At 45.7% G+C, this 12,516-nt stretch overlaps 1 protein-coding gene across 18 annotated transcripts in view; it reads left to right on the forward strand.

Moving 5' to 3' along the window:
- The window catches only part of Rgs6 (regulator of G protein signaling 6), a 596,709-nt gene that overhangs the window by 473,928 nt on the left and 110,265 nt on the right, over positions 1 to 12,516 (forward strand). The window lies entirely within an intron of this gene.

A 12,516-nucleotide genomic window follows, 5' to 3' on the forward strand; every position in this document is an offset into this window, starting at 1 on the left:
GAGTTTTTGTCTCTCTCCTTCCCTCCCTTCTCTGCTCTGTCCTCACATCCCCTTCTCTCTCTGACTGTCTTTCCTCTCTCTCATAAGGATCTGGTGATTACATTGGGTCTTCCTGGGTAATCTTTCCCTCTCAAGGCCCTCAACTTAGCCACCTCTGCACAATCCCTTTTGTTATGTAAAATAATATACTTGCAATTTCGAGGATTGATATATGAGCATCTTTGAGGAACCACTATTCCATCTATTACATTGTAAAAGTAGATTATAGCACTTTCAGGAAATAGGCTTTAAAGCATGGATTCCTCATGGAATCCATGGAGCCATCTCCTAACTTCTTTTCTTAGATAAACTTCTTTCTTTTTTTGTTTGTTTGTTTTTATTTTTCTGGAATATGCAACTGGACCTAGTCCTAACATATTAACACCATACACAACTGTCATCTTATTTAATAAACTGTAATTCTGGGTCTTCTAATATGCTGTTCTGCTCAAAGAACAGATAGGCAGCAGAATGGATGTGACAACTGCAGAGGACATGTTTTCCAAAAGCAGACAGTGTTTTTTTTTTTAATCATTAATTGATCAGTCATCAGTCTTTACTTGTGACTATAGGCTGAGCAGTATAATCTCACCAGGAACCTGGGCTTTCACATTGTCTCAGAATTCCCATCGCATTCCACCATGACACTCCTGAGGAAGAAAAGTGGGCAGGAATGGGGAGCTGCTATGCCAGTTCTTGTCTTGATTAATTTATTATTTTTGTTTTAAATTTTTATGAGTCAATTTTTGCAGTATATAATGATTACATTCATCTGGGGGAGTTAGTACATGTATATAACACATCTTAATTCCTTTTATTTTATTTCCCCTTCCTCTCCTGCCTCTCCCCCTCACTTCCTCTCTTGGTCCCTTTCCCATTTGCAAAAGATCTGTCTTGCTTAGTTTAAAACAGGGCTGTAGGTTGGCTCCTCCATTTTAAATGGCATGCAATTAATCTGTAATAGCAAAGAGCAAGACAGCTTTCCACAGTGAAGAGCTGACACATCTCTCCAGATGAAGAAGTGACCCTAAGGAATAAGCAGACCTATGAAAGCCACTGTCCATAACCAAAAGCAGCATAGTCATTTGCAACACCAAAATGCATATCATTGATTTTGGCTGACATTCTTCATATGTTCATGATGTTTATTAAGAATCTGTGGAGTGGCCTCAGAAGAGAGGTGGCCTGAGAAGACAGGGCTCCTTGTCCTTAGTGACCCCATGGCATTGGTGGAGAGGTAGGCCAAGAAATGAGTGCAACAGACCATGTGGTTTTGTTTCACTGTAACATGGCCAGTAAGATTCTGTAATCACTCACACCACTGTCCCTCACTGGGATTTCTTCATACAATTCTCCTCACTCCCTCGTTGTTTGGATCCTGTTGTATTCTCTTTATTAGTTTTGATAGTTTCTTTTTCTTTTTCTTTTTTTGTAGCCGTGGGACTTGAACACAGAGCCTTTGCACTGAAATATATCCCTGGATGGTTTTTATTTTTAATTTTGAGGTAGGGTCTCACTCAGTCACTATGTTGTCCAGGGTGAGCTTGAACTTGCAATCCTCCTGCCTTAATCTGGGATTACAGTAATGCACCACCATGCCCAGAGAGCAATTTATTTAATTATTTGCATCATCTCTAATCTGATAACCTGCACCTTGAGAAGGGTGATGATGAAAAAATGGATCCCAAAAGAAACTTCTGATGAGTTTTATATTCCCTCTTTTCCCTGTTACAGGGTTTCTCTATTTGGAAATATTCTCAGCATGTTTTCTGAACAAAAGCCATTTTCTCTTGGACTAGCATTGAAGGATGTGAATGGAGAATTGCATGTTAGAAGGATGCCTGGCTCAGATGGCAGTTTCACCCTGTCTTCTGATACAGTGGAATCTGGGCCTTGAAGTCATCATTTCTCTGGCCACATGACTGTCTGCTGAAGCAGTGTCCACACCACAATGCTGGACCCTAGGCCAGCTCCCAAGTTACACAGGATGCCAGGCAGCCTGCTGTGATTTAATGATAGAAAAGACAGAAAACAGTTTAACTTGCTATAAATCAGAAGAGAGCATAAAATCCTTAGCTATCTGCTTGGCTTGGTCATGGGGCCAAGCTCTCAGATACTGTCAGTGGGAGTTGATTTGTCAGATTTTTCCCTGAATCAAGACAGGGAAAGGGAAGTGGAGATACAAGCGGGTTCCAGGAGGGCCTGGAAGACGGTTCCATGGCTTGAGCTCATTTTTCTTGCTTTCTCCTGAAAGAAGGGAATGCACCACCATAATCAAGGTTAAGTCGCAGAAGAGTGATGGCACTTTCAGGTGATGGAAGGCCTTCCAGGTTGAGAATGAATGGGCTTGGGTTCCCTAGCAGCTGTGCTACTTACAACCCCAGTGCTTCATTCTAAGGCCCCCTCCTCCTCTTCTGTATTTTCTCCTAGGACAATCTCATCCAGCCTCACTGGTTGAGTGCTTCAGGTCCATTCCCTCACATGAATGACTCCCAGTTATCCTCTCCAGCCTGCCCTCTCTTGCCAGATCCTAGACTCTTATGGCCAACAGCCACCTGGACATCTCCACTTGAAGGACTGTTGTAGATCTCAGCCTGGATGTGGCCCAGCTGGAGCCCAGCTTTCCCCCAAGCTATTGCCCATCTCAGTTGGCTTAAGCTCCCCTGGGCATCATCAGTTAGAAACCCAAGTCAACCTGGACTCTTCTTTCTTTCACACAGCACGCCTCCTTTATCAGGGAGGGTGGGATTCCCCAAGGCAGCCCCAAGCCCATTTGCTTCTCTCAGTCTTACTGCCGCAGAGCCCAGCCAGCAATGATTTCTCTAACCCACGAGAATCAGCTCCCAGCTGGTCTTCCTGCTTCTCTCCTGTCCCTCCATGATGTATTCTCTACTCAGCAGCCAAAGTGATCTTTCAAAAATGTAAACAAGATTCCCCCACTGGAAACCCTCTGGAGTCTTCCTGTGCCCCTTCAAATCCAAACCCTCAGTGGGCATGCTTGCTCCCTTGCTGGCCCCTCTCTGCTCTGTCCTGCTCTCCAGCCCCTGGTTGCCTGGCCTGACTTCCACTTTCTGGACGGATCAAGCTTGCCCCTGCCTTAGGGCTTTAGCATGGCTGTCTCTTCCTCCACATATTCCTACCACTGCATCCTTTCAGTCTCCCAGGACTTCGTGTAAATGTCATCTGTCTCTGACATATGTCAGATCCCCCAGACCCCTCTCCCCTCGTCACTCCATTCCAGCTTCATTATTTTTTTTGCTCATTAAGTTTATTGGTACATTTTAGGTATACAATATGATGACATTTATCATTGGGAATTTGTACCTTTATGTGATATATCTTGATTCTTACTTCTTCCCCATTCCCCACCAGCTTCATTATTGCACTTGCTTTTCTTGTCTTTGTATGACTTACATGTTTGTTGTCCAACTCCTCCCTCTGAGCTTGGAGAGAGCAGGGTTGCATCTGTCTCATTCACCACTTTAGCACAGTGAACAATATTGAACATAGCAGGAGTTTGATAGATGCTTTAGTAAAGAAGAAATAAACCATTAGGCTCCCCAATCCTTGGTTTTCTTAGCTGTAAAATGGGAACATATCATCAGGACTGACATGAGGGGAAGTCCTTGTGGGCTTATAGATGAAAAGGGTCTGTCTGGTGGTTACCAGGACATCAGAGCAAAACCATGCTTGGCAGAAGCAGAGTGTGTTAAGTAAGAACATAAGCCTGAGCAACATTTTATGGCCCAACCTAAATAGTGAATGCCTTCTTTCCTCTCCAGCAGGCTGGATTCTCTCCATTCATCCCTCCAGAACATCATTCTGCCCTCCTTGTCCGATGGATGAGACCAGCAGATCAGAGGGAGGAGAGAGAAGTCACATTGCTTATTCCTTGGTGGACATGAGTCTGGTAGTGATTAGGATCTACTGAAGGTTGTGGCTCTTGTCTGCAGCTTTCTCCCACAGATGACATTCTCTGGGTTCCCATAGCAGCCCCCTCTTGCTGCTCCACCAGACCTAATGCTAGGAATTTCCTCCACCTATTGCTTTCCTGCAGACAGCTCACCATCCTCTTCTTGCCCAGACCTGAGCCACAGCCCTTTCAGGCACTCTTCCAAGTTGTGGTGTTTGGGGCTCTCCTGGCCTCACCTGACAATGCTTTCTACAATAATGTGCTTGTTTGTGAGGAAGGTATTCTTTCCTTTCTTTTCTCATCTGACCTTCTGACCTCCTGCTCCTCAGCTGCAGAACTACCCTTAAATAAAAAGTGTGTTCAGCATCTGGAAGTGGGTGCATTCTACTCAAGGGATGTCTTTGATCTTGTCTCTCACTGAGTGGTGTCTAGACCCTCTTTCTCCGGCCCCGATCACTGCAGGCAGCTGGTCCAGATCACTCCTAGCAGAGAGACTCAGAGCAGCTGAGTGGCTGGGTGGTGCTGAGATTTGACCTGTGCTTCTAGATTTCTAGCAGATAAAAGTTCTTTCCTCAAACTTTGCTCTTAGCCTGTGCTGGTTTTTTTGTCATTTTTCAGGAGTTTAGGAATGAGGCCATATCACAGAAGCAATTAGGTATGTGAGTATGAGTGTTGAGTGTTGTACGCATGTATGTGGGTGTGCACTAATGAGTGTGAAGGTGTATGCAAGTGAGTTGGGTATTGTGTTGTATCTGTGTTTCTGTGTGCATGAGTGACTGTGAGTGTGTGTTTTGCACGTGTGAGTTGAGTGTGTTGAGTCTGTGCATGGGTGTGGATGTGAATTGTGAGTTGGGTGTATATTCCATCTGTGTATGTGTGCATGCAAGTGTGTGTAAATGTACCTGTTGCATGCATGAATTGTGTGTTGCATGTGTGCATGTGTATGGGTGTGGAAGAGTGAAAAGTGCGCATGAGTATGTTCATCTATGATAATAAGAAATGAGCAATCACCATATAAAGATGTTGAGGAGTGCAGCTGGGAGGGCACTGCATCAGAGAGGTTATGGAGGCCTGAAGTGGGAGGCTAAGGAAGCAAAAAGGGGGAAGCCAGGCCCTCCAGGTCTCAGAGGCCTTGCCTCCCTCCCCTAGGGGCTCCAATTCTCATCATAGGTAGTATGCTATCGCTCAGGGCCTGGCCTGCAGGAACCAGAAGAGATCAGGGTGGAGGCCTGACTTCACTAGACTAGGCCAGACCAGCTCCCTCTGTCTCAAACAGCTGGCTTCACTTTTCTCTCAAGCCCTCCAAAGCCAGGCCTAGATCCCATACCTAAATGCCCAAAGAAGAAGTTGAATTAGGGAGGAAGGAGAGAGTCAGGGAAGATGCAGTGTAGCTTGGCCACTGCCAGACCCCAGAAGTAGTAACCTGACTTCTCATTCTTCTCATATGACCAGGCCCTGAACACGCTCCTGCTGGCCCCTGTGACCTGGGGCTCTGCCAGCCCTCAGCCAAATCAGGACATCCTGGCCATCGATGGGTTGCTGTCACTCCACAACCACTCAGTTTGTAGTCATCAGTAACTCCCTGCCATCAGACTGCCCAGCTCTCTGTCCCCAGCACTCAGACTGTCTGTCTTTTCTTGCAGACCTGAGAGGGAAGATGGTAAGAGGAGGGGGCAGCTGACCCCAGAGCACCTCAAAGCACTGGCTGTCCATGGAAGCTGGTGAGGAAGGAAGCAATAGTGGTGTGCCATTGTCCTGCACACTCAGCTCTTCTGGGGTGGGGGCCTCACTGAAGGCAGCTGGGCAGGAATCTAGGACCAGCAGCAGAAGGGTAGAAACTGCCAACTGGCACTCCCAAGGCCAGACTGACCCAGCAATACATCACCTCTGCAGGCAGAGATGGCAGGGAGTTAACCTGCCACCATGCTGGAGTTGGGAGCTAAGTGTAAGACCATGGGCCTCACCAACCGCTCCGAAGAGCTGACTACAGTGAGGATCACCTGGGAGGGGACACACCGGACAAACTGAGAAAGTAAAACAGACCTTTATTAGTCTGGCCAGACGGCACCCTCCAAGCACCAAGCTTAGAGAGGCACCCGGCTCAGAGTCTGAGGTCCTTTTATAGGGGTCGCAAGAGGGAACTTGGCAAGCAGCTGTACAGAAGCGAGACGTTGGCGGTTAGGGGAGTGTAGCAACCAGTACAGAAGCTACAGAAGTGAGACGTTCTTCTGTTAGAACATTTGTAAAACAATAGTTGATTAATTGTTGTTTCTAAGAGACTCTCTAAGGGGAGGAGGTTTCTCAGCTTCCTCCTTCTGAGTTCATCTAAAGGGCAGGCAGGTGGGTCAAGCAGCAATATGGAGTCTGTCTTGTTAACAAGGGTCCTTCACTAAGATGGAGGGAAAGGATGCATCCTGATGCTGGAGAAATTAGAGATTGTCTCTCATCAGCCACAAGCAATTCCCGGCTAGCTCTTAAACTCACATCTCCTTCTGCTCCACCCATAAGCCTTCACACTGGTGTCTGGTGTTGTGCTCTGCACACAAGTAATGTCAGAGCATGCTGATGATTTGCCCTTCCAGGATTCCTCCCATTTGTGGAGACTGGCCCTTTAACCCACCTGGACCTGGATATAAATGTGAGATGTCACAGTGTTTTGTTAGTGTGCCATCCTACAAGCTGCTTCCTTAGTGCTACACTCAATACTTCCCTGCTCAATGATCTGCCACCATTTCCCATTGATCATAAGTGTGTCTTTCTCTGTGACCTTGTCTTGACATTGGGTCAACTGGATCCATTATGTACTCCTTTGTTTTTGGCCTTGTAGCATCCCACAAAAACTCCCATCATAGGGCTGGGGATTTAGCTCAGTGGTTTCGCCACCTGCTGCACAAGTGCAAGGACCTGAGTTCGATCCCCAGTACCAAAAAAACCCCAAAAAACTCCCATCACAGCCCTTGCGATATTCCAGGGCACCCATTTGTTTAGGTCAGAGACCTAGCTTAATCACCATTGTGGGTAAATGAATGAAAATGTTCAAGTTAGTCATAGTAGCCATGATAACAATGATGAAGTTGATATTTACTTACCATTTACTATATACCATGGAAATAACAGGGCTCAGCCTTTTATAGATGTTGCCTTGGTTACTTTTCTCATTGCTGAGACAAAAAACCCAACACTCAAAGTTAAAGAAAGAAAGGTTTATTTCAGCTCACAGTTTGTAGAGGTTTGAGTCTATAGTCAGCTGGCTCCATGGGAAGGTAGCATGGCAGAGGGGCATCATAGAGGAGAAATAGTCCATGGCAAGCAGGCGGGAGACAGCAAAGCAGCAAGCAGCAGCAGCATGGCAGAAGCAGGAGCCTCAAGCTACCAGCCTTTTTGATGATGCCACCCATCCCCCCCCTTGGGGAAACCTTAATCCCAGCATCACACCCTTAATCCACATTCACACACCCTAATCCAGCCACCTTCAAAACTCCACCTATGACCACATGAGGCTTTGGGAGGGGCATCTAAATACAAGCCATAACAAGTGTTATCCTTATGTCTACCATCTCAGACTGAGTCTCTACTGTCTCTCATAGAAACGTGAAAAGGGGAAGGCATGTCCCCAGGGTCACAGAGCTGCTGGAGGAGAAACCTAGATTTGCCTCCAGGCTGCTTCTGTGGGAAAAAGGCAGCCAGGGATTTGGTTGTAGCCAGGATAGAGAAAGAAAGCTCTCAAGGTCCTTCTAATGCTTTGTCTCAGGGACTGGAAGTTGATCTGGAAGTAAATCCTATGCTGATGAAGAAGACACCACCTGACTTTGAAAGGATGGGCTCCTCTATTTGAATGAAACAGAGAAGTTTTAGAGAGCCAAGCTAGAGTAATCTTTGAACTGTCCAAGTCAAGAGGCCTCAGCCCAGGTTTGGGATGGAGAAGAAGAAAGACTAGAATCTAGATTATAAATTGAAATCTCCACCCAGATGATCAGCTGTAAAACAGATTATAATTTGGGCAGATGGAGAACTGTGTATCAGTAGTAGGTGGAAAAGGAAGAAGGGTGTTATGATTAGATCTTAAATCTCCCCCCAAGGAACAAATGCAAAAGGCTTGAGTGTCAGCCCATGGTGCTATTGGGAGGTGGTAGAGTCTTCAGGAATTGGGGCCTAGTGGGAGGAAGTTAGGTTACTGAGGCCCTTGAGGAGAGTGTTCAGACTCCAGCCCCTTCTCTCTCTTGGCTTCTCAACCACCTGGAGGTGAGCAACTTTGCTCCAACACACACTCCCACTGTGATATATAGTGGTACCTCAGTTCACAAACACTTTTGTTTGCAAACAATTTGGTTCGCAAACAGAAGCGTTTGGCAAAATTTTGTTTTTGTTCGCAAACTCTGCATCAGGTGACAAACATGACCGCAGCCATCTTTCCCACACAAACCCAAATGTGGCCATCTTTTCCAAAATCACAGAGCAAATTAAGTGTGTGAACCAAGGCACCACTATACTGCTTCTCTGTAGGCCCCAAAACAAGGAAATCAACCAACCATGACTGACACTTCTGACCATGAGCCAAAATAAATCTTTTCTCTTTATAGTTGTTTATTTTAGGTATTTTGTCACAGCAGCAGAAAGCTGACTAACACAGAGGGTAAGGATGTGCCAGGAACCACACAAAGGATCTTTACTTACATTTCCACATTTCAGCCCATACATAACGGAATCTGAGGCAGACACCATGATTGGCCCTATTTTGCAGATGGGTAAACTGGGGCTCAGAGTGCAACACCAATAAAATCTTTGCTCAAGAACTTATGATTGTTCACACCCTGCAGTGCACGCCTTTTCATTCCAAGGTGGTGGCAGATTTCAGGGGGCTTTGCAGGCTTTGAGCCTTACAAGTCTGTGGAAGTGTCATCAGTCATATTGCTCTAACAGTGTGGCTGCGCCAATCAGATTCCAATGAGCAACTGCAGCCTGCAAGCTGGTGTCTAAAAGGATAACTCATAGCTATTCTCTCCTTCACCCTTTGAAGAAACCCTTACCACCTCTCCTAGATTAATTTAAATATAAAATGTCCATGAATCACTTTTCAGATTCAAATCTGCACAAATGAGGTGACTATTAGACAATACAGGAAGACAATAAAATCCCAGCCCAACAGCCACCAGGTCCCTTCCAGTGACCTGGAAATGCTAAGCAGCCCTGAGAACATTCCTGGTGCTTTCTGATGGGAATGACTGGCACCTGGCATTAGACCACTTCTGTCCCAAAGCTATGGCTCTGCTTGTTTTTCCTTCCTGTCTTCTGGTGGAAGGCTGTCATCAGCAGCAGCTACCCACAGGGACAGAAGCTATGCCCACAGTGGCCACAAGCCTCCATTTCCCTGTCCAGAGGCCTAATCAATGTAGCCATATCCAGCCTTCCTTTTAATAAGCTGATTGTGGAGCTAAATCCCACACGCTCACCACCTCACCCTGCCCGCTTTTGATTGACAAAACTAATCTCTCCTCCACCCCCATGCCTGCTGCTGCTGCATCCTCTTGCAAATCATGTACTCAGCTGCTGACAATTAGATATAAGACTTGGGATTCAGGCACAGGAAGGTTATGGGGTTATGAATCAATTGTGGGGGCTTGGGTGAGATAGCAGAGGAGGGGCATTCACCGCACACACCAGCACAGCCTCAAAGCCTCCAGGTTGATTTATCAGTTGGTAATACCTTGCCTGGTCCTCTGCCCCTATTATTTTTCATAATGCACAGGGAAGCTTTAAATTTAAACAGGGAAGGTGGGGCCAGGGAGATGGCTTGCCCAGGTCCCCCTAGCTGATGTGTTTCCTGCTGTGTGAGCTGTGGGTCGCTGAGGGGTGCCATTGTCACATACCTGCTGAAGCCAGCAAGCAGTTTCACAGGACCCCAAGGAGGTGGCCCTGGCGGATCCTGGCTTAGTGCTGCATATGGCAGGAGGCTTGGGTATCACTGGGTCCAAAATCATAATCACTGTGTCTGGATTTAATTCCTCCAACCTGTTTGAAACCAAATCAGAATGACTCAGAGGCATTCCTATTAGGAAAGAAAAAATCACACAGTGGCTCACAGCCAGAGCACGGCAGCATTTACCAGCAGTCCAGCAGTCCAGCATTCAGCTGAGCAGAGGGGACAGCATCTCCCAGCCCACAGGGAGAAGTTCGAAGAATGACCTTTCTTTCTCCACCTTTCCCTTCACTGTCCTCTTCTGGGTGACACCAGTGTTCACTAAGGAAAAGGATGTTTTGAATTGCTAGCTAACACTTTTAAGTGTTAATTTATTGAGATTTATTTTTATAAGAAAATACGCCATTTTATTTTTAACAGGCTGTGACTTTTGAGAGCAAACAATGTCAAAGGATAAAAAACCCCAAACTTTTCATCTGAAGTGGTGTTTATAAAATGCCCGAAAAGTCTGGCATTGATATGTGGTCAAATTTTCCACAGGTGAATATATATTACATTGGAATTCAGCTATGGATAGATGAGCATTTATTAAACCCCAGTGCCAGATGTTTCCTCTGTGCCAGAGACAGAATGGTGTGACAGGGTCCCTTCCCCTCAGAGCAATCATTCAGAGTTGTTAAAGTTTGGATTCTGTGCTGCAACAATTCATATACTGAAGTCTCATTCCCCAGATCTCAGAGTGTGGCCTTATTTGGAAATCTGGTCATTGCAGGTGTAATTAGTCAAGATGAGACAATTACAGTGGACCTCAGCCCAAGGGGACTAGTATCCTTATAAAAAGGAGAAACAGACAAAGAAATGGACACACAGGAGGAATGCCATTTGGAGACAAAGGCAGAGATCAGGGCGATGCTTCCACAGGCAAGGAACACCACATTCTTCCCAGAGACCCTGAGAAGCTAGGGGGAGGCAAGGGCCTGATTCTTCCTCACAACCCTCAGAAGGGATCAACACTGTTGGCATCTTGGTCTTGAAGGTCCAGCCTGCAGAAGTGTGAGAAAGTAAATTTCTGTTGTATGAGCCACCCACTTTGTGGTACTTTGTTATTGCAGTCCTAGAAAACTAAGACAGGGGAGGAGGTGGACAGTGATTAAAGAGCTACATGTGGTTAATTCTGAACTGAGGTAAGTGCTCTGAAAGGAAAGAACCTCATCTGTGCTTGCAGAAACGGAAGTACCTTGGGCAGGTCTTGAGAGCAATGAAGGCTTTCTTAGGAAGTTAGAACTGAAGGCTGCACAAGAGTCGGGTAGAGGCAAAAGTTGAGGGGAGGAGTGTTACTGGCCCAGGGAATTGTGCATGCAAAGGCCCTGTGGTAGGATAGAACATCGTGCACTGTGGGAATGGAAAGGGGATCCATGTGAGAAGAGAACATGGTGAGGGAGATGAGGATATATGGATGGCCAGGGCCCAGAATACTCAAAACCAGAACGATGCTCACTCCATCATGGAACTGAACTAACTGGAATGAGCCCACCTATTTTCTCTCTGCCTTCACTTTCTGGGAAATGTGTGTCCAGAGGAGCAGGGTCAGAAAAGCTACCAGAGAGGAGTCATAGTCTCTCAATGAGGCCTCATCGTGCTACTAAAGTTTGCCTCCTGCAGTTTCCTCCTTTATTTCTCATTCTGTCCAACAAGCTTTCCATCTCTAGATCCCTTCCTAAAACAATTAGAAGGCATTGTGAGATACTCTAAGGCCTACATGGAAAAAGCAGGGGAATAACACAAGAGTTCAAACCTGCCAGTGTTTCTCCTAGCCATACCAATGACTTGGTTAGAAACGTGGCCCCAGTATGAGGTCTTTGAATCACACGACACAGAGCTAAAGGGTGTTAGAGCTTATCATGTGCCAGACCCTGCACTAACTTTGCAATACAGGGATTTATTTAATCCTCGCTGCCTCTGTGGGAGGTAGCATTTCCTTGTCCTCCTTTCCTATGAGGAAAGGAAGGCACAGAGCAGATAGAAGACCCCCGAATAAACAGGCTATTTCAGCAAAACCATGAGCCAGGCTTTGTGAGGAGGGTTTTTTGTGTGTGTGTGCATGATCTTGTTTATTTTCCCATAAGTGTGTGGAATTTCCCCACAGACATGAAGAAATAGAGATTGATTTAAAGACCTTCCTAGGGTCCCACAGTTTATAAGTGACAAACCATGTGCCTTCTTACTTCATATATTTGATGAGGGAGCATTAAAAAAATCTTATCAGGGTTTCCTTGGAGCCCACTGACCAAACAATGCAACTCAAATATGACACTAAACTTCTCATCATATCACTTCTCCCTCCAGTGTTTCTCTCCTACTGCCACCTCATCATTACGCCCATTCCCCAAAGCCCAGTTTAACATTTCCCCTTAAATTAAGCTTCTTCTGCTAGCTGATTGTTACATCTTAAATATTTTTAAAACTAAGGCACAAAAGAAATTCTAAAACTGTGCAAACTTCTCTACTTAGAATATCCTCTATTCATTTGCTCTATGGAGATAATAGCAACCTATTTGTGTCATAGAATTATTATAATAGCATTATTCCAGAGCCTGGAACATAGGAAGTGCTCAATAAATTATTAGTTCAATAGCTAACAATGGTA

Source organism: Heterocephalus glaber, unplaced genomic scaffold, assembly GCF_053883595.1.
Source record: "Heterocephalus glaber isolate CG9 unplaced genomic scaffold, H.glaber_assembly_v1.0 deba00001608, whole genome shotgun sequence".
Taxonomy (NCBI): domain Eukaryota; kingdom Metazoa; phylum Chordata; class Mammalia; order Rodentia; family Bathyergidae; genus Heterocephalus; species Heterocephalus glaber.